The following is a 23,434-nucleotide window of genomic DNA, read 5'->3' on the forward strand; positions in this document are numbered from 1 at the left end:
TCACCTTTAGTAAATTGTATCAAATATTCTAATTTATCGTCAGGGTTACTCGTTGTCTGTTCGATGATTCGATCAAATGCCCTTTTAAAGTTCATATAAGTCAGTGGATCGCCATCAAATATTGGCACCTTTATATGGGGCATATTAGGCGCTTGTGTTTTGTTTTGCTGTTGATCATAACATTGTTGTTGAAAAGGTGCTTGCGCTTTATTTTGTTGCTGATAAAGCGAATGCTGGGGATTATCTTTACTTTCATGTGGTTTTACATGTCTTACATCTAATTTCGGGGTGACGTTATAGGGATCTAGTCTTTTTGGGCTACGATTGCGCCCTTTAAGCGCTTTCAATTTTGCGTCGGATTTTTTAATGGCTTCTTCTAAAGCCAATTGATCTCTTTTAGCTTTCAGTTGCGCTTCTTCATATTCTCTTTTGGCCTTTAACTCTATTTCTTCCATATCTAGAGCCTGTTGCTTTCTTTGGTTCTCTGCTTTAGCTAACAGCACAGCGTGTGCTGCTTCTTGAGATCTGATGGCATTAACCGAAGTAGTCGTTGATCTTGTACTCTGTTTAGATTTTATGGAAATGTGGGAGTCTTTAGCTGAATTAGCTCTTGAGCTTACATGACTTTTACCTTGAAAGGAAACCTGAGAGATACTGTCTTCCGGTGAGACGTCAGGAATGTCGGTGGTTGTTCTGTAATCCTTGAATTGGTTAGTCGAAAAGTTAGGTTGTTGATGGAGGCTTTTATTTTGTTGTGCATCAAATATCCATTCCGTCGTCTTTCCACAAAACGTGGTTATAGTTTCCATTTTAGAGTCAACGTTGGTTTGTATCAACTTCCTTAAATCTTCGGTGTTCTGGATGGATAAAATTTTGACACTTAACTTTTTGTATTCCATTCTCAGTTTGGCGAACTGATTATTGAAAATTAATTCTATGTTTTCACAATTATATTCATTTTTTTGTAATTCCGTTATGTTCTTCATGGAATCAGATAATTGTCTATATTTGTAATCCATTTCCGATTGTAGTTTAATTGTTGCTGAGTCGAGCGGCTTTCTGTCGTCATGGAGATGGTCCTCTGTAATAGAGTCACAATCGTCGCGGCTTTCGCTGAAGCCACTGATACTTTCGTTGGGGGTTCGGAATTTCTTCTGGCTCCCGGATTCAGATGCCATTGCTATTCCACAAAGAACTGTGCTTAAACCCCTTTTAAGTCGTCGTAATCCGATCTCAAGCTTTGAACACACAACTTGCTTTCTTTTGAAATCCAAGGAAATTTCAAGTTTTCTTTCTTAGTTCGATTTCAGTTTTAGGCAGGTTTTTAACTTTTGTGTAGCTGCTGAAATATATAAGGTGTCATCGGGCACGGGTAAGACGCATGTCAAAAGAATTCTCTGAGTCCAGAAGTTCGTTTTTGAAGTATTTAGTGAAAGATAAAGGCAAATAATCCACACAAGAATAAAAGAAAAAATAGTTAAACACGTAAAATAAAAGATAAAAAAAAAAAAAAAAAAAAGATATCTTCTTTAAACTTAGCCTTTCTTGAAAGACTTTAGTTATTTCTATACCTAAAGATTCTTAGCTTCTTCTTCTGTACGCCTTGGCGTACGGTGCGATACTTAAGTACATAAATTTTCTTTACTTGCTATTTCTAACATTCAAAGAGCCCGTAGGCCGGTTAGCACAATGCAAGTGCTCAGGCACGAAGACGTGTGCTCACGGTTAAAAACCGTATGCCTCTGCACCTTATACAAGGCAAGGCTATCACTAGCTGAATGACTAATAATGTTTACTCCAAGCTGTTAGAAATGGTAAGAATATACCACTGCGAATCTATTTACGGGGGTTATAGGAACTTCCCATTATTTATGCATTGTCATCTAAGAAATATTCATGAGTCTTATAGAACAAGGAAAATGGCTCTTACAAGCTTTGTATGTCCTGTTTTTCCATGCCTTCTGAAAAGATATGTTTCTGCTTGTTCCCTTTCTTAGTTCAGTACGTCCCTGCCACCGGTGCATCTGGTAGACATTATATTTTGGCTACAAAACATTTCTTTGTAACTTCAAGGGTTGGTAAATGCGATAAAATTACTGGAAAACTATATGAACCTGGCAGATATTGGACAAACAGAAAACTGGACTGACTGGGTTTGTTCATATCATTTCAAAGCTATTTAAATTGCTTTTTAGTTATTTCAAAATTCTGCTGCAAGAATCATTACAAGAACTACGAAGTGCAAACACATAAATCTGGTTCTCAAATCCTTATACTGGATAAGAGTTGATTTCAAAATCCTCCATCTTACATACAATATAAAGCCTTAAATGGTCATGGCAATGCCTACTTATCAGAAGTTATCATTACTTACAATCCAGAGTGCACATGAAGATCTCAAAATGCCTACTTATGAGTCCAAGGATTAATAAAATAATAGTTGGAGGTGGAGCTTTTGGTTATAGGGAATCAAATTCTGCATGCTTAAATAACACTAGGCAACAATTATTTTTTCAAACGTTTTGCTTTCTGATACTTTTTTGGTGATTATGATAGACACCTTTATCCTGAACACAAAATATAATTTGACAGATTGCTATATCATATTAGAATCTGTAGTAAAATTAAATTAACATTTACAGAGTTGAGTGTGTTAAATCCTTTAATGATGCTGACATATTGCATTAATTCAACTGAGCTAAAAATGTTTTGTTAGTACTCAGCATGTGATGCTTCTCATCTCAGTGTGAAAAGAGTTGGAGAGCATTGATGGATTCCATTTCCCAACTTGAAATGGCACGGTAAAACGTTTCACCATGATTGCCACTAACTACATCAAGAAATTGCATTGAAGTAGTTGAACAATGGGCATCTAAAAGCTGATGAAAAAGCAATGGCTGCAAATTCCAAATGCAAAGTGCTTGGAGACAGACTGGCAGACTTGGAAGATGGATACAGAAGGAATAATATCAGAATTGAAGGTCTCCCTGAAAACTGTGAAAGTCCAAATCCAGTGAAAGTCATAGCTGAACTATTCTCTAAAATAATTTGAGAGAACTTTAAATCAGACACTGAGATATCAGCAGCTTAGCAGAATACACTGATTGAATGCCTCAAAACCTAGAAGTGTCATTGTATGTTTTGCCAAATTACTATCTAAATAAAATTTGTCACTTCTCAAATTTTTCCTGATTTCTCATCTTCAACAGGTACTAAACGTGCCACATTTTACAGCTTTAAACAGTGCTTATGCAAAGCCGAAATCAGATACAGTCTATTGTATCCTGCTAAAGTGAGAGTGGATATACAAGGCAACGTCTGCATTTTTAATTCTCCAGATGAAGCAGAAAAAGAACTCAGAAAATTGATCCAGACACTTTTTGAAATACGATTATAAGTCGCATCATGACCTGACAAGGCAAAGATCTTACCTGCAATTTGGTCCTTTCATAATAAGACTTTTGCCCTAATTATACATTGTGCTATTTTTATGTGTTAATTACAATTATAATTGTATTTTTCTCCTCCACAAAGGGGACTGTTTAAAGTCATACCTGTGGTTTATTGTATTAGGATTGTACTATTATATGTTATCTGCTTTTTTATGAATACTGTTTAACATCATTCCCTAGGTTTATTCTTTTGGGACTGTTTAATATTATATTCTAGATTTATAGTATTTGGACTGTATTGCCAATATATATATCTACTTTAATCCTTTTACACCACTGCTTGGGGACTTGTTTTGTTTTGGACATGCTCTTTCTATAGGTATATCAGAGGACTGGGACATTGTAAAATGTGAGCTAGCCTCACATGGGGAGGCAAAATAGGGTGGCTACTGAAGGGGAAGAGGAAGAGAGCAAGCCATTTCTAATCTACCCTTTTTACCCCCACAAGTGTAAGTGTAAATTGGAAATTAAGGTTAAAGCTATCTTATGAAATAATGTACTACCTTAATTTAAGACTACAAAATGTCAACAAAAGTTCAGATGCAATGTCTCTATGACCAAACGGTGAGCTTTGTGAGCTGGAATGTTAAAGGACTCAATCACGAATTAAAGAGAAAGAAAGTATTCTTTCACCTAACAGCTCTAAATACCAAGATAGAATTATTACAGGAGTCCCACTTATTAAGCAAGGATCAGTTTCAGTTGCAAAGAGATTAGACAAGCTAAATATTACACTCCAGCTATATAAAGAAAACTAGAGGTGTGGGAATCTCAATACATAGGACAATTTCATTAGTAGTATCAGATGTAGTATCTGATTCTGAAGGGCAATATGTGATCATTATGGATAATCTATTTAATTGTAAAGTGATTTTGATAAATATCTACGTGCCCAATGTGGATGATAAAGACTTCATCCAAAACGTAGTTGCATCCATTTCTAATGTGAACACCCATAAAATTATAATGGCCGGAGACTTTGATTGTGTTTTAAATCTTGACCTGGATAGCTCTTCAGCCACAGGGGCGAGAACATCTAACATTGCAAAAACAATTGCACAGTTTGTAATTGATCATAACTTATCAGACCCTTAGAGATTTCTAAATCCAAACTCACCAGTAAAACATTGTTACTCAAAAATTTATTATTTCATTATAGATAACACCATCTGATAGCTGTGCTGTCCATGGTGGGTCAGCCCGGATCTAGATTTGGGACTGAAAATTCCACAGTCTGTATCTGGGAAGGGTCCAGACACAACACCATTCAAAGAGGGTTAGGTGCCTTGGGAGGCAATGGCAGCCACAGCTTGGATCCATGTGTTTGATCGGGGATGCGACATGCTGCCACCCTGAGGTCTCCCATTGTCCTACAATTATGTGAATTTCCCATTGGGATTAATAAAGTATCTATCTATCTATCTATCTATCTATCTATCTATCTATCTATCTATCTATCTATCTATCTATCTATCTATCTATCTATCTATCTATCTAAGAACCAGTTGAAAAAAAATTGTTTTTTAAACTCTCTGATGCTTGGGATTTTAACTTATTTATCTGGATTATTTTAAACACCCAAAGACACTGACTTTTGTTTTAAGACACAAATTTTAAGATATTTATTGGTTTATTTTTTTGCATTGTTTTTGCATATGTTTTTCACTTTTAATTCTTATTAATAAACTATCAAAGTAAAATTAAAAACTAAATTACATAGATAAAAATAATATTCTAAATAGCAGCCAGCATGGGTTTTTGACAGGAAGGCAGTGCCAACTCTTTTAGATTTGTTTGAAGAAGCAAACAGGAATAGTTGACAAAAACAAAGCATACAACATAATTTATTTAGACTTTTAAAAAGTCTTTGACTCAGTGTCCGACACCAAAGACTAATTCATAAACTACGAGCTGTAGCCATCAGAAGTCACTTAAAAAACTGGATCTCAAGTTGGGTAACATGCAGGAGTCAAAGAGTACAGGTAGGAGAAGAATGGGGTGAGGGCATCAGTGAAGTCCCTAAGGGGTCTGTTCTTGGACCCTCTGTCATTTTTTCTGATTTGTATTAATGACATTGATTCTGGTTTAGTTTAGTAAACATATGAAATCCACATATGACACTAAATTGGAGCAATGGCAGACACAGAGGAGACAGCAAAAATAATTCAAGAAGACCTGAGCAACCTGTAGAAGCGGGTGAACACCAATAATAAATACAGGATGGGAGATACCGTCTTAAAGGAAGCAACCTGTAGAAAGCATTTAGGGGTTTATGGTGACACAAATTTTTCATTGACTAATCAATGCACAGAAGCAATAAAAAAGGCAAACAAAATGTTAGATTATTGTAATAAGTGTATAAGTTTAATATGTCACTGGGCTCTGTGCAATATATATTTTATAAATCTGTCTTTTTCTACTCACATGCACAGAGCCAGATTTAGCACACAGGAGTTCACCATATAAGAACTGCTAGGAAAGCATTTTAAGACAAGAAAAGTTAGGGACATCTGCGAAATGAACAGTCAGGCTGATGACTATCGTATACTACTGTATTTCTGTGAGTCAAATTCAGCATGAAACTGTATCCTCTTTGCCTTGTTTGTAATGGCATGATTCACCTAAGTGGTGGCCTGCACATGAAGAAAGTATAAAGCCTTGGGACATTGCCTAGCACACCTTTGAAGCCGACGGATGGATGGGAGATAACATCATTCGATCCAGAAAATCCTTCCAACACAGCGATGAAAATGGCAGACTCTACACATCGGGCCCCAAATCTCGAACTGGATTCTTGCCATTGGCTTCCTTCGTGTTATGCAGCTTAAGCCATCATTAAAGAATGCTGTTATTTCTCCAATGTGATTTCTTACTGCCGTATCACTAAGGGAGGGTATCGCCTTTTAATATCATATCTATATAGATTTGGGTTATGTAACATGCTGCAATTACAAAAGAACTCATGCCAACAAGGGAGCTAATGGCTCCTGCTGGATACTGTTATATCATAAAAACTGTTGATTAAGTCAAGTGATGTAATGCTGAAAATATATAATGCACTTGGAAGACCACATTTGGAGTATTGTGTGCAGTTCTGGTCGCCATGGTGGAAGAAAGACATAGCAGCACTTGAAGATGAGCAGAGAAGAGCAATCAGGTGTATTCCAGGACTTGATGACATGTCCTACTGTGATAGACTCACAGAATTAAACCTGTTTAGTCTCGAGCAGAGGAGACTGCGTGGGGATCTAATCCAGGTGTTCTAATTCTTCAAAAGAATTAATAAAGTAGATCCAGTAGTACTAGGGTGTTGTACCGTGTTAGCCATTATTAATGTAGAGAAAAGCCAAGCAAAATGACACCTTTTATTGGCTAACTAAAAGATTACAATATGCAAGCTTTTGAGGCAACTCAGGCCCCATCTTCAGGCAAGATGTAATAAAGTAGACCCAGCAAACATTCTTTAGGCTTAAAGGTGAATCAGGTACCTTAAGACATCACGTGGAAATAATGGGGAAGTGCATTTAAAGATTGAAGCCAGGAAGCACTTCATTACACAAACAGTTGTGGGACTCTGGAACTAACTACTGAAACATACAGTTGAAACAGTAAACCTTGATAACCTTTAATAAAAATCTGGATGAGATATCTGGACAGCTTAGCTACCTCAACAAGTGGGTGATAAATGGACTGAATGATTTCCTCTTGTTTTCAAATTTCTTATGTAAGCTGATTTGATTCTGATTTAAAATTTAATTTGTCTGCCTCATTCACATTTAGTTTGTCTTAGCCTTGACTATTGATGCCCTGGGGTACAGGTAAATGCCAGAATGTGGGCACCCTAGGTATCAAAAAATGTATTCTTTTTTCTTCTTCCATTTGAAAGCACTAGCATCCTATCCTGAAAACGTAGTTGTCAGAAATGTTCTGCCTTTAAAATTAAACCAACTTAATTTTCATTTCTTGCATCAAATGATGGTGTTAACCCCGGGCACAAAACCACATAAATAAAACTGCTCAGTCAGAAAATGATTATTGGACAATTTTCAGATTTTCCATCCTAAAGCTTATTTGTATGCAGGCACTGATTACGAATGGCATGGAGAACAAAGCTTTATTAGCAGGAGAGTCCTTTCATTTCAAATTGAAGCAGATAAATGAGTGTGATAGTCCTTTAGCAGAGGAGAGGAAATGTGAAATTAGAGGAGAGCATTTACAAATTGCATACTGTATTACCAGGATTTCATCCATTCATTGTTCATGCCCTCCATTTAAGACTGACCACAACTTTCATTGTTCCATTTATGGGATGCTTTCCTCCTTTTTAAGGCCAACATCATTTGAATTGCAATTACAATATACCGATAGAGTCGTTCTATAGGTTTTGGGGACTGTGGTGCCCTTGATGAGTTGACCACAGCCCATGGACCTCATTCCATTTTTTTTGACATCGATAGTCATAACCCGAGCATGGCATAGGGTAAATAAGGGCATAACAGCAATTATCAATTCAAAACAGTCCAATCAGTTAAGAAAGTGTTTCAAAAAGTGCAATGCCATGAGTCTTTTATAAATAATCCACAGTGCAAAGTTGAACTTAAACACCAATATTTCTAGAAGCAATAAATAATCATTTAAAACCAAATTAGAAAATCACAGTTAGGATTGACTTACTTTCTTTTCATTCCCAGTGTTCTCTCTCGCTTACCCTTTACATCAGACATGCTCAGCATGGCAGAGACGCTGGTGAACGTGGTCAGACCTCTGGCTCTTGTCCCAACTACTTTCCATTGGTGTACATCAGGACATCGGCGCCGTTTTGGTCGCACCACTACGGCACATGCTGACTGCCTCGTCTCCTCTCCTAAGCACTACTCACTCACGTGTGCATAGGGGACAGCTTAAGGGCTCCAGTAATTGCAATTCCCTGCCACTCCAAGAGTTGTTGCTGTGTAATAATGTCTCTTCTCTTTCTACCTCTTCAGACAGGATGATCGGTGACTTTACCACCACTGATGTCACTTTTAGGTGTCCGCCCACCTTTGAGAACCCGCTGGAAGCCCTCAAAGCTGGAAGATCTGCCATCTCAGTTCAGTTTAGTCTGAAAAGACATCTGCACATTTATTGTGTATTACTTTGCATTTTTTTTTTTTGCTTTCAATTATATGGGGTCACCAGGGTGGTGCCAATAAAAGCAAGGTGAAATGTGGAGGTTAAAAATCCAAATAAATAATCCATAAAAACAAGGTTAAAATCACTGGCAGATCTTCTCCTCCTTTCTGTGGCTCCTTCCCGACCACCTACCTCCATCCTAAACCGCACCAGTTTTCCCATTCCTGCTTCTATCTCATCATCTCTCTAAACCTCCATTTCTTCCCTACTCCATTCTCTTCTTTCTTCCCAGTCTCACTTTTAAGCTGAAGAGGTGCCGCAATCAACCTGCTCCGCGGCACAAATGGAGCACTTGACTAACCTGCTTGCATCTGCTCATGGATGTGTGATCAGCCAAGCACCTCAATCAACCTGGGAGCGACTTGTGCACATTTTCATGTTTCACCTGTGCATGCTGGGATCCGGGACATTCATTTATTTAAAACTTGCAACTCCAGGAACCTCTCTTATCACAAATGCTTTACAGAGAGGGCAGGGAGGTTCCAATAGTCTTTTCTGCAGCATGCACCTTACAGTCAGAGACACTGCAGTTCCCAAACCAGATAGTGATGCAGCTGGTCAGAACGCTCTTGATGGAGGCCTCTGTAGAATGTGTTGCGAATGGAGCGCGGTATGCTTGTCCTATTCAGTCGCTGAAGGAAGTGGAGATGCTGCTACAGATTCTTGGCTATGGAGGTGGTGTTAATTGTCCAAGTAAGGTCAGCTGCCAGATGCACACTAAGAAAGTTGTTGCTCTTGGCCAGTTCAACCGCAGAGTGTTCGGTGTGCGGTGGAGTGTGGAAAACATGGGCTTTCCTGATGTCATCAATCATCTCTTTCATTTTGTCTACATTAGGAGACATATTGTTGAACTTTCATCAGTCCACCAATCATTCTATTGCCATTCTGTAATCCACAGAGTGAACTGAAACTATACTTGTATTCAGGTATGGCTCTTGGGAACTTTATATTATGGACATTTAAAAATATTTCAACTTTTATAAATTCGTTGGAAAAGGTGAAGGAGGGAGGAGTAGTAATTGGTCATATCTGAGAGTGTCATGTGACTAGCTCTCTCTGGCAAGCCGGCTGCCCTTGCAGTTTAGTATAAGAGATGTCAGCCTATGGTCAACAACAACAACAACATTTATTTATATAGCACATATAAATGTTTAGTTAAAAATTACACATACAAATAATGGAGCTCAAAGTGAAGTGAAGTGAAGTGGTGATGATGGCTGCAAAACGTATGAATTGCACCAAAGAGCTTTTTGTGAGCAGAAGGTGTGCTGGGAGCACAAATTCATCTCCGCATGTGTGCTCAGTATGGGGATAAAGTTCTCTCTCTCAGAGTCATTTATGAGTGGATGGAAATGCTCGAAAATGGGTGTACTAATGTGATGGATGCAGAGCACTCCGGACGTCCAGCTACAGCCACGACCACGAGGAATGAAGAAAGAACCTGGAACTGATTTGTGAAAACAGAAGAATAACAGATGAAGAGGTTGCAGGAGAGCTGAATGTGAATGTTGAATCTGCCTATGCCCTGATTCATGACAGCCTTAAGTTCAGTAAATTGTGTGCCAGGTGGGTGCCTAAGCAACTGACAGAGGAACATAAGGCATTTGTTCCCAACATTTTGCCCGTTATCATGAAGAAGGTGACAATTTTCTGCAGCAGATAGTCACTGGTGATGAAACGTGGGTTCACCATTACAAGCCCGAAAGCAAGCAGCAGGGCATGCAATGGAAACATCCATCATCTCCTGTAGCAAAGAAATTAAAGACGCAACCGTCGGCAGGAAAGTTGATGTTGGCCATTTTCTGGGACTCTCATGGGCCTGTTCTCGAAATCAATCAGGAATGTGGAACAACTGTCACAAGTTCAACGTATTGTGACATGCTTAAGAGAGAATTGAAACCCGCACTCCGCTCCAAAAGAAGAGGAAATCTGTCAAAGGGAATTGTGTTGTTGCACAAAAACGCCCGCCCCCACACTGCAGCCCACACATTGGAAACACTCAGACAATTGAAATGAGAGGTTATGGAACACCCAGCTTATAGTCCGGATTTAGCTCCATGTGATTTCCACCTTTTTAGGAACGCTCAAAGAAGCTTTAAGGGGAAGAAGATTTTCATGTGATGATGATATGAAAGCAGCTGTGCATCAGTGACTATGCACATAACCAAAAGCGTTTTTTGCTGATGGCATTAAAAACGCTGGGAAAATTGCATCACAAAGGAAGGTGACTACGTAGAAAAGTGATGTCATTTGTTTTTGAAATTCTTAATAAAAAGAGTTGAAAAAAATGCGAAAACTTTTTGAACGTCCCTCATACACTGATAAATACCATGGGATGTATCATTGGTCAATTAACCCACGTAACATCCTATCCTTCTAGTTGCGTTTACACCCATTCAGATATGCAGGATGCACAAGTGCACTCCTAGAGCATGAAAAAAAGCATTAGGCTGCATTAATTATAGAGACGAGTCAGAGTTGAGGAAGGTTATGGAGGACTTTGTCTTGTGGTGCAGGAACATCAACCTGCAATTTAACATCAGCAAGACAAAATAGCTGGTGGTGGACTTTCGACGTTCTAGGAAGCTTCTGAGAGGTGGTGCAGAGCTACAAGGGCCTGGGGGTTCATGAAAACAACAAATTGGGCGTCTGACAGTACAGTAGCACTGGGCAAAAAGAGCTAGACTCAGGTCTTTTGATGCATGAGCAGCAAGCTGCAGGGAATGTTCTACCAGTCCATAGTAGCCAGTGTGGTGTTCTACACTGCAGTCTCTTGGGGAAGGGTTACTGGTAGACCCAAACTCCCTACTTTCTAAGACATCCAACTTCTCTGTTTCTTTTGATGGTACACTTGTCAAACCTACTGCTGTTGTCAGAAATCTTGGTGTTTTGCTTGATTCATCATTTAACTTTGAGCTACACATTAGGTCTCTTTCCAAAATTTCATTCTATCATCTCCATCACGTTGCCCGCCTCTGTCCAATTCTGTCCTTTAATGATGCTCAAACTCTGGTTCAGTGTTTCATAATGTCTCGTATTGATTACTGTAATTCCCTCTTCATCGGCCTCCCTGCAAAATCTATATAGAAGCTACAGGACATTCAGAAGTCTGCAGCCAGAGTCCTCAACCACACAAAGCATTTAGCGCACGTCAGCCCTGTTCTCTCCCAGCTTAAAGGATTAAATTCAAGATTCTGCCTCTCCCCTTCAAAGCCCTACATAACCTAACCCCCCCCCCCCCCCCCCCCCCCCCACCTCACTCAGCCCCTAGCTCCTTACACTCCTTGTCACTCTCTCAGGTCCTCGAGCAGTCATCTCCTTACTGTCCCACGCACCAGACTCTCCACCCTGGCACACAGGTCCTTCAGTGTTATGGCCCCTCTACTCTGGAACTCTCATCCTCAGTCTCTCTCTCTTTCTCCACCTTTAAATCTCAACTCAACACTTTCCTCTCTATGAATTTTTGTCTTCTGTTTTTTTTTATTACTCTGTAAGTAAAGTGACATTGGGTTTGTGAAAGGCACTCTATAAATGCAAATTATTATTAATATTATTAAAATGAAGCACAAGGCCTGATCAAACTTATCAGGAAAGCCTGGGAGACAGATGATGGCACAATTGGATGCCATCATAAAAAAAATCCCCTCTATCACCTCCAGGAGGCACTCTCTTTTGGTGCTGTTGTAGCCAAAGGCTCATTCCACCACAGTGTGCTAAGGAGCACCTCTGGGGGTCTTTTCTTTCCACTGCTATCAGCCAATTCAGTGTTTCCATCCAATGTCCTCATTAACTCTTTTAGGGCGGATGTCGACTTTTGTCGACAGGAGGGGTTGAAGGCTAATGTCGACAAAAGTCGACATCCAGGGATAGGGGGGCGACAATCAGCTGTTAATGGCGACAAATCTCACTGTCACGTCACAGGCATTCCCTCTGTGCTTGGAGGAATGCTAGACTCGTTGACTCGGCAACTAAACCTTGCGTGTGCGTGAGTTGCGAAATGTAAACAAAGGCAAGATGGCACCGACATGTGAAAAGGCAGCGAAGCAAGTGCAGAAAAGAAAACACTCGGCAGACGATGTTTTGCACATTATCGCGGAGTCGGACTCTTGATTTTTCAGAATCAGATTTTATTGGCAGTGATCAGGAGATCGAGCAAGAGAGTGAGAAGCAGGCATCAGCTGATCAGACACCAGCCGATGCCGCACCAGTGGATCTGCTGCCAGTTGAGTGCCTTCGCGCAGCCGATGCATCTACGGCAAGGTTCACATGGGATAAATACACAGACATTGATCCGTTGAGAGCCGATCTGGCTACCGGAGTTTACAAGACGGCATGGCTTGCTGTTGGACACGACAGATCACCAGCTGCTGTACTTCAGGCTGCTCTCTCCTGATGCTGCTTTTCAGCTACTGTCAGACGAGACAAACAGGTAGGCAGAGAATTTTTTTTGAATCGCGGGCTGTGTTTGCATCGCTTTCTCGTTTTTCAAAGTGGAAACCCACAATGAAAGACGAGATGAAGCGCGCTGTGGCATTACAAATAGAGATGGGACAGAACTGGTGATATAACTTCATTGACCCAACGTGTTTTGCCCCCTGGTGGCTTAGGTACGTGCTGCTGCAAAGTTTTATTCACTTCTGTAATAAACAGAAGCAAATCCCATGGGGTGAGCCAGGCTATAATGCCATACATAAAGTTCATAAAGTTTCAGAAGATGAAAAGAGGTGACAATACGGTTTTCATGCAGGCAGAAAACTTGGTGGCAGTGGCATGGCACGATGGCAAATGGGTGACTTGTCTCTCTACAGTACACACTAACAATATATGTGAGAAAGTGCAGCAACAGACAATTGAAAAATAGGCACCAAAGCAACACGTATTGTAAGGAGTGCAATGTGGCAATGACTGAAATTGGCTGCTTTGAGCGAGATCAGACTGTGCTGTGTAAAATGTATGTGATATGTATGTGAAATCATAGAGTATGCAGGCTCATACAACATGCAAGACAGTAACATTTGTCAAAAGTAAATGCTTTTTGTTGATTTGATATGTTAAACAATTGCTTTGTGTTCTTTTTAAAAAAAATTTTAGTTTTTGGAAAAATATTCAGCCCTGGGAGAAAAGAAACAAAAAAAAATTAGCCCTAAAAGAGTTAAGTTTATCTATCTATCTATCTATCTATCTATCTATCTATCTATCTATCTATCTATCTATCTATCTATCTATCTATCTATCTATCTATCTATCTATTTATTTATTTGTCTTGTGACTCTGTAGCCTTGATTTTTTATGTTTCTGCTGCTGTATGCATCTGAATTTTCTCGTGGAATTAATACATCTTGTCTAATCTAATCTAACCTAATCTAAAACAGGATGATGGTGTTACTGTTGATTTTTCTATGATGCTTTATCTCCAATCCTGTGTGAAAAATCATTTGCTTCAGGATATTTCTGTGGATCTTGTGGGTACTCATTCAAGTTTGGTTCAGCTGGTTTAGAGCAAAGACAGCAAACTTTATATTTAATGAGCTAAGAAGAGCAATTACAACAGTCCTCAGGGACATAAAGTCAGGGCCAAAGCGATTTGCTCTGCCTAATTGTGTGCTCAGTTCATTCTGTTTACTTATTCATGTTGTAAAATTTAATTTCTGTTCAAATCAGGTTTGCTGCTTAATCAGGGAATTTTGCCTTTAATTGGTAGGGTACTTGTTGATTTGTCTGAGCTGTAAACTTACTTCATTTCATATTTGTTGCAAATAGTTATTTAAAACGTTAAATCTTATTTTGTATAATTTTGCTATATGGTAAAGTGTGGGTATCTGAGTAAATGAACACTGTGGATCATTAAAAAGCATTTTTAAGCAAATCTGAAGTTTTTAATTGCATTTAATAAAGCTAAAGTGTTATTCAAAATATGTGTAGAGGAACATATTGCAAAATCTGCTTTACTTATGGTGCGCTTCTTTTCCACCAGTCAGAAATTTAGAATTAAAAAAATGTATTCAATATGTTTCTGGATGAGACACCGATATTGTGATTCACGTGTTCATAGGCCCCATGTCCATATTGTCACATATATTTAGCACAGTGAAATTCTTACAAGTATTTGTTTATCAACATGCAACACATTTGCACTCTCCGGCACCATGTAGTGGACATTATGGCATTTGGGATGATGCCATCTTGATAGCACTCAAATGTGGCACTTGGTGCCACAGCCCACCTGCCAAGTTGTTTTGCCTGCCTAAGGTAAAGTCATCCCTGATGGAGGATCGCAGGAATCGTGGGAAAGAGGGGTCCTTTCATCGGATTGGCTGGCCCAACACTGTTTCAGCTGTGGAATGGCCAAATGGGGGAGGCAGCTTGATGGATGAGGTCTCCAGGACTCTAAAAATATCCAAATCTTATCATGCGATATCATCTACTGTTAAATTCTGCTCTGTAATTCTAAAAAATTTTTATTTTTTACTGAGGATTTGTTCTGTTCTGTGTATTGTATTGTATTGACCCCCTTCTTTTGACACCCACTGCACGCCCAACCTACCTGGAAAGGGGTCTCTCTTTGAACTGCCTTTCCCAAGGTTTCTTCCATTTTTTCCCTAAAAGGGGTTTTTTTGGGAGTTTTTCCTTGTCTTCTTAGAGAGTCAAGGCTGGGGGGCTGTCAAGAGGCAGGGCCTGTTAAAGCCCATTGCGGCACTTCCTGTGTGATTTTGGGCTATACAAAAATAAACTGTATTGTATTGTATTGTATTGATAGCAGTGTTGCCAGGAAAGGCGCAGAGTCCAGTTTGGTGTGGATCGATTTCTAACAGATCTCATGTTCGCCTATGACAGCGCCATATTGGCCAATAAGGATGCGGAAGCCAAATATATCCTGTACGACATTGCTCACATCTCCCAGTTGTACAGGCTCAAAATCAACGTGGACAAGACAAAAGTACTGCCAACAATGGACTGCCGGCCATTGTTCAGCTCGATGGCGTCCAGATCAAGCAGATCAAAGAGTTCAAATACTTGGGGTTGTTGGTGCAGGAAAAGAAAATTGCATCAATGGTGGAAATCCACAGCCAAACTGGTCAAATATCTACTGCATTTGCTTCCCTGAAGTGATATCTGTGGAAGCAAACCAACATCTTGACCAAGACAAAAGATCGTCTATTCCAGACTCCGATTCTACTTATCCTCCTGTATGGATCAGAGACTTGGATCTTACTCCGATCGGATTTAAAGAAGCTCAAGTTCTTCCAAGTGCGTTGTCTACGCCAGATTCTATGTCTCTCTCTGTGTGATCATATCCAAAATGAAGAAATTTGACACTGGTATGAGAAACTGCCGACCACTGATGAGCAGATCCAGAAGCAACGACTACGCTGGTTTGGCCACATGTGCCGAATTAACTACAATCGACTAGTTCACAAACTCTTCTGGTGAAATCGACCAGCCCAGTGGAAAGTCCAATGATCAGCACCAAATAAAAACTTGATCAAGCAAGTTGAGGACGACGTGAGAAATCGTAGACTTAACCTCAATGAGGCCAGAAACACAGCCATGGACGTGTGTTATCAATGCAATCCGACAACCATTGGCACCCACAGCAGCATATAGGTTTAGGAGCCAATCCAAACCAAATGCCAGCTAGGGATTGAAGAAGAAGTAGGGACAACTAAAATCATTTTCATTTATTCACTGCCCCTGTGGAAATGCAATTATTGTGTAGACAGGTTGTAATGTCCCATGCAGGTAGATCGTAGGACAGACTGGCATTACTCATTTTGCTATGCTTAGGCACTGAAGAACTGTGCCAACAATTGATTCTGGCAAGAGTGTCAGCTTTCTCTCCACTTGGCCTTTTTGGAATACAGCCTCTGGAACCTTATCTGATAAAATAATCAATCACAGACAAAGTGACACTCACTCAAGTCTCTTTCGATGAACCATCTGAAATACCCAACTTAATGAACAAAGGACCATAAGTTAAGGTTTGTCAAGCTTGATGGACAAAACAGCACCAATTATCAACAGAAAGGCAGAAACCAATTACAAGACATCTACTCCTTCCTTTGAAAACCATTGCTCACCCCAGATCTGGGCTCTCTCTAAACATTCACTGCTCTGCCAGTCAGAAATTATTGCTCCTTCAATAATGTTTGCTCCCTTTATCAGGGACTGTGTTGCCTATAGGGCATGACCATAAAAGTGGCTGGAGCAATTCCTTTTCACTCCAAAGAGCAATCTGGTGAAGGACTGTGTGGTAGAAAGGTGCTACAGTATATTGCGCCCAACCCGACACAGACTCACTCTGAGGCACGTATAAAAGCACAAAGACTTATTTTTCTTCACCTGTGAGGCACATCTTCCCCGTGAACCCCCCAGGCAATACACAGTCCCAAAAGCACTTAACTCAAGACACACTCTTCTGGCACCACCACCATTCCTCCTCCCATCTAGCTTTGTCCTCCACCTCCCGACTCTGGCTTTTTGAGTGGTGGCTGCAGGCCCCTTTTATAATTCACCCGGAAGTGCTCCAGGCGTTTGATTGGCTTGTTCCGGCTGCACTTCCAGGTGTGGTGCATACATGGCCCAAAGGGGAGCAGGAGTCCCAGCTACAGCACCCCCTACGGGACCCAACAGGGCTGCATCCAACTCCAACTACCGTGGAGCCCTGTGGGAGCCCAAGGCACCTGTCCAACCCAGGGAGGCAGCCATCTAGCATCCAGGGGGAGGTATTGCACCGTCCAGGGCTGCTCCCCCTGAAAATACAGTGCAGGGGCATCACGGCTGGGCATGGATGCCTGCCACAACTGAAAAGACAGAAAATTTGTCTGTATCAGGATCGGACAAGGGGACCACAAGTCTAAACCTTGGTAAGGAATAGCAAATGCATGAGCTGTACATTAAAGCCAGACATTTGTCTAGTGAAAGACAGGGGCTGACAAGTCACCAGCCCAGCCCAGCAGTCAGAAACTTTAAGATAACTAAAAGAGGACACTGTGTGTAAAAACCTTGAAGACAAAAACTGCAGTACTGCCCACAACCAGAAGGTAAAACCAAGACAAAGAAGGAGAAGAGCTCCTGATCCTAAGAAAGGTGTGTCAAAGAAAGCTGACCAGGAAAGAAACAAAGCACCACTTACACCAAAAACAGTAGAACACCTACTTTGCTTCTGAGAACTGTTAATCGCAACTTTAGGATAAGTTCCTTCTTAAATCCAGTAGAAAGGTTCATTAGGAAACTTGAGAGCAGCATCTCACATACACATACAACAAGCTGTGTGTGAGTGTACTGTTGGGGGTTTGGCATAAAGCAGAGTAGACTAGCTGTGAGCAAATCCATCCTGACCACATAACTTGAGAGATCAGAGTTCAAAAGTTATGTGCCTTTTTCTGTTGGTTTAATTAAGCTGAAGTAATTTTAGATTTTGTGTTGTTGGTTATTGTCATACATGCATACACATATATATGAGGGGCTACCCAAAAATAACCGGAATCTGTTCCTGGCTCACAATCTCGACTTAGCTGAAAATTTTGCCACTAGGTTTAGCATACTTACAGTATTCTATGGCAGTCTGCCAAATGGTGTTGCTCCATATTGTTCGTATGCCATTCCTTATCAGTTTTTCTTGGTGCTTGTTAAATGTGTTCTGTGATTTTTGTGATGGGTGATCATAAAGAACAGCGAGTCTGCGTTAAATTTTGTTTAATTTAACATAGAGAAAACAGCTGCTGAAATTGTAGTGATGCTTGAAACTGCTTTTAGATAGGAAGCTTTAAATAAAACACAGATCTACGAATGATTTTCAATTGAGGGGAAATGTCACTTGATCTTTGCTCCGTACGACTTTTTCTTGTTCCCACATATGAAAAATGAACTCAAAGTGAAGCATTTTTGTACCGTGAAGGAAGACAAAGAAAAATGCAGGACTTGGACAATGTTCCTCTTCACCAATTCCAAAAATATTTCCACCAGTGGGAAAACCGTTGGAACCTGAAGAATGAAACTGGCATGTATGGCATACTTTAGTCTTACTGAACCAGACAGCCATTGAGTGAATTTTGCTTAAAACTGGATGGAAACAATTAAACGGCTCACTGAGTGTCACATTTCTAAACCATTCCAATGCCTCATGAAGGTGGCGGTCCAAGTAGGAGTGGAGATTTTGAACTGCAAAGAGCGACCATGCTTTTGTTCACTTGATCCGACAGAAAACAATCTTTTAATTAAAAACTGTCAATAACTGAAAAGAGTACAATATTAAATTAACAAATATGTGTTCCATGTGCAGAGAGCACATTGCACATGTTAAAAATAAATGACCTGTTGCATGGGGAAAAACCTTTATAGGACCAGTGGAGGTGCTTTGAGCGCCCTCTGTTGTTCAGTTACTACGATCGTGCAGGAGTCAATGTCAGCTTGAATGAATTGGCAACTATGTTTGTGAAAATATCAATTGAAAAATATGCCTTTGAAGTAAACGGTGCGCCACACCCCGTCACAAGGACTGCCGTAACAAGAGCTGATAACGAAGAGCCGCAGGAGATGCGAATTTCAGTGCTCAAAACACCTGAATCAACATATCTGCCGAACATCACCAGCAGATGCACAGATGAGGCTGCACAACATCCACCTTCTGAGTGCACATCTAAACGAATAAGTACAGAAACGTAACACTACTGCCTAATTGGAAAGGCAAACATTCTGTGACAAAATAGTCATAGCATTTTAACATTGTATTTCCATAGAACACAATGTCCCTCAAACTATATTTGCTGTTGTTATTGTTGTGGAAAAAACGTTCCTCTGTTTTCAAAGAATTCACTCATGGAGAAGGAGGGAGGTTAGGAACAAGTGCTGATACAGTGCATTGCTGCACCCACCACATGACAAACCAACTCAGGATCTCAAATTAGGACCCAGGTGCAGCCATGCAATGGGTGACACCTCAGCACCACACTAGTTCAGATGGAATGGAACAGTGGGAGGTATTTTATGGTGGTTGGAGTGCCAATTCTGCCACCAACCCCCAGGTTTTTCCCTGCAGGTTAGAGGACCTGCTTGCAGGGCTGGGTGCAGATTAACGTCATACCCAGGATGGAGCAATTGCAGGTTAAGGGTCTTGCTCAAGAACCCAATGAAGTAGAGTCATTTTTGGCATTTTACGGGATTCGAACCAGCAACCTTCCGATTACCAGCGCAGATCCCTAGCCTCAGAGCCACCACTCATGGAGACTAGATGAAAATGCAGAACAATTCTTTATTTGCACTTAGAAATACACAAATGTCTCAGTCCATGAAGTGAGCAATCAATAATACAATTCCTTCCCTTATATACTCTCCTATTACCATTATCTTACATCACGTCATGTGACTCTTAAGATGCAGAATTCTATCATTTAGCCAATCAACCCCAGTCACCAGTAATTTTGTATATATGTCGAATCTTCCACTATTCTTCATTAAAAGGAGGGGACTCCTACAGGTTTTCCCTTGGCCCCCACAAGCTTAGTCACAGTCATACTGTGATTAATGTGCACCATGTTGTAACCACTGCGGTGGGCTGGCACCCTGCCCAGGGTTTGTTTCCTGCCTTGGCTGGGATAGGCTCCAGCAGACCCCCGTGACCCTGTAGTTAGGATATAGCGGGTAGGATAATGGATGGATGGATGTTGTAACCATGTTTGAAGGTTGAACCCGTTATGTTTTCAGCTGATAAAAGAAACTGATTTTCTAGAAGTGCTAGAAGTGCAAAGTTTGAAGTTTGTTGCCAGCTTAGGGAGCATCTGCAGTAGACACTAAGGGCAAACATAATCTCTGTTGCAATATAACCTAATTAGACAAGGGTTTTCATTCATGCTTAGAGTGGCTACTTTAGTTTATTAGTGATGGGATAGATGTTGTAACTTGGCACAAGGCACTTATTATTCTGCAACCTTAGATTATTGTGCAGTGCAGCAGATACAACAGCTAAAAGATAACCCAGAAGGCATCCCAACAGAATAAACTTACCGCTTACATAGTATGACATATAACAAACAGTAATGAAGAAGTACTTTGTAGTGTAACTTGATCATTGTTAACAGCAACCTTACATGATAGAAATTTTTTTCTAATGTCTGCAAATTATTTTTTTCTCAATACTATTCAATGATCTCCTGTATTGAATGCCAGTAAGTATTCTGTGCACTTCTAGTCTGTTTTAGCATGCATTATCAATCTGAATTTGTACTCGGGATCAATAAATCAATACAGCTATACTAAGCTTATTATTACAAAATGAAAGTCTACTGAGATTATTGTGAACAAAAAGGATTGGGAGGGGGGTTTCAATACTGGATTCAAAAATTTGATCAAAATGTACTCCTTCACTCACAAACTCTTCCATTAAGAAAGTGGCTTGACTGGGATGTCCACATTCCCCTCTCCCCTTTTATTTATCCCTTGAACCACTGGCAGTAGCAATCAGTACCTCTCAGCTGTTGACACAAATATTTTTTCACAGCTCCACTCACAGAATTTCCCTCTAATGAGGCAAAGAAGGCAGTGGCAACAGTCAAGGTACAAGCTTTCGAGGAGGTGTATGAAAAATTGGATATAACAGAGACAGAAAGATTTCTAGAATAGCAAAGAATACAAAGAAGGTTGGAAAGGATTTTAGTCAGAGAAAGGAGATGAAATATGACAAAGGTGTGTTATTAAATGAGCATGATAGGATCAAGAATAGTTGGAAGAAGTACTTTGAAAAGCTGTTGAATGAAGGACATCCAAGGGTAGTATTTGGGGATGGAGTCCCAAATGAAGGATGAGTACCAAGAATAAGGAGGGAGGAAGTAAAGGAGGCGCTGAAAAGAATGAAGATTGGAAAGACAACAGGACCGAATGAAATACCGGCAGAAGTGTGGAAGAGTATAGGAGAAGATGGAACAGTTGTGTTGTGGGATCTACTGCAGAAGATCTATGAACAGGAGAGAATAACAGAGGACTGGAGGAAGTATGATCGTAACCATTTATATATTTGGGATTGTGTAAACTACAGAGGTATAAAGCTGATGTGACACAGAATGAAAATTTGGGAAAGTGTTATAAAGAGAAGGCTTATGGAAGAGACCACCATAGGGAAGGAGTAGATTGGTTTTAAACCAAGAAGAGGAACAACTGATGTAGTCTTTGCATTGACACAGCTCATAGAGAAGCATCAAGAAAAACAGAAAGGTTTGCCTATGGTGGTCATTGATTTGGAGAAGGCTTATGATAGAAGTCTAGAGGTGTATGAGACAGAAAGGAGGACCAGAGAAGTATGTGAGGATTGTCAGAGATATGTATGAGGGAGTGATGACTTGGAGTAAAAGCAGTGTTGGAGTAACAGACAAGATCCCAGTTAGAGGAAGTCTACACCAGGGGTCTTCTTGAAGTCCTTACCTCTTTCACCTGATTATGGATGTGTTGAGTCACAGAATAAAAGAACAGTCCCCCTGGTGTAGGCTTTGTGCTGATAACATTGTGTTGTGTAGCACCAGAAAAGTGGAAGTGGAGAGAAGGGCTTTGGAAGATAGAGTTGAAAAAGACAGAATATCTGAGATTTCTGAAAGTCACTAAATTAACATCATTTCGACTAAAGTCTTTGAATGCCTATCAGACAGCCTTGGCGTCACAATAACTCGCAACCCAATAACAGCTGTCTTTGGTGTACTCTCAGATAGGCTTAAAGCGGAAAAGGATAAAATTGATTGTAATTGCTTATACCACACTATTAGACTTATCATGCTCAATTGGAAGAATCCCAACCCACCTTTTAGAAGTCACTGGGTAACTGATGTTCTATGCTATTTTTAATATTGGAAAAAATCCAATTCTCACTTAGAGAATCTGTTCAAAATGTTTTTTACTTTCTCATATATGAAGTACAGGGAAAGTATTGTAATTGTCCAAAAATTTGACTATGGGATTTTGATGAATCTCAATGTTTTACACATCCCTGCGTCCAATTTACTTTCTAGTAAGGAAGGTATTGTAATCGTCCAAAAATTTGATTTTGAGATTTTGATGAATCTCAGCGTTTTAGACCTCCCTGAGTCCAAACAAACATTATTGTAATTATGCCTGTGTGTGTGTATGCAAACACGATAACTCAAATATGCTTTCAGTTAGGTCAACCAAATTTTGCATGCACGTATTAAGTACCGCGCGTAGATTTCAACTTTTGAGCTATTACTGCTAGCTAAAAGTGGTACTTTTTTATTCATGCAGCTGCAGAATCCGATTTATTTGACTTGACTTTTATAATTGTTCAATATATTATTAATTTTATTTGATTTATTGTTGATGGTTCATTAATGTACATAATATAAAAATATAATCATTGTCTTCATTGTGGTTGATGGAAGTAGGAGGAGAGTTATTATCAAGTTATGGATTGTATTATAGATGTTATATGCAATTGTTTTATTTACTATGTTGAAAATATTCAATAAACAATTGAACACAAAAAATGATCTGGGGGATGAAAATGTGAGCCAATAAGAGTAGCTGAGGACAGGCTGATATCATTACTGGGACGGAAAAAGGTTGTGCTACTAAAACCAAAATGAAAGTAACAGTGAAAAAAATGAATCAAAAAAACCTAGCACAGCGTTTCTCAACCTTTAAGTATTTGCGACAGTTTTAATTGCGCTCCCCTAACGTTTTTTTGAAATCCTAATAAAATTTATTCCTATATTGTTTGCTGCCGATACACTGCTACAAGTTTAAAATTTCCCTACGAATAGCGAAATTACGCCACATATAGCAACATTCGCGCCCCCTTTTTTGTTACTTCA

The sequence above is a fragment of the Erpetoichthys calabaricus genome, chromosome 2, assembly GCF_900747795.2.
Source record: "Erpetoichthys calabaricus chromosome 2, fErpCal1.3, whole genome shotgun sequence".
NCBI classification, from domain to species: Eukaryota; Metazoa; Chordata; class Cladistia; order Polypteriformes; family Polypteridae; genus Erpetoichthys; species Erpetoichthys calabaricus.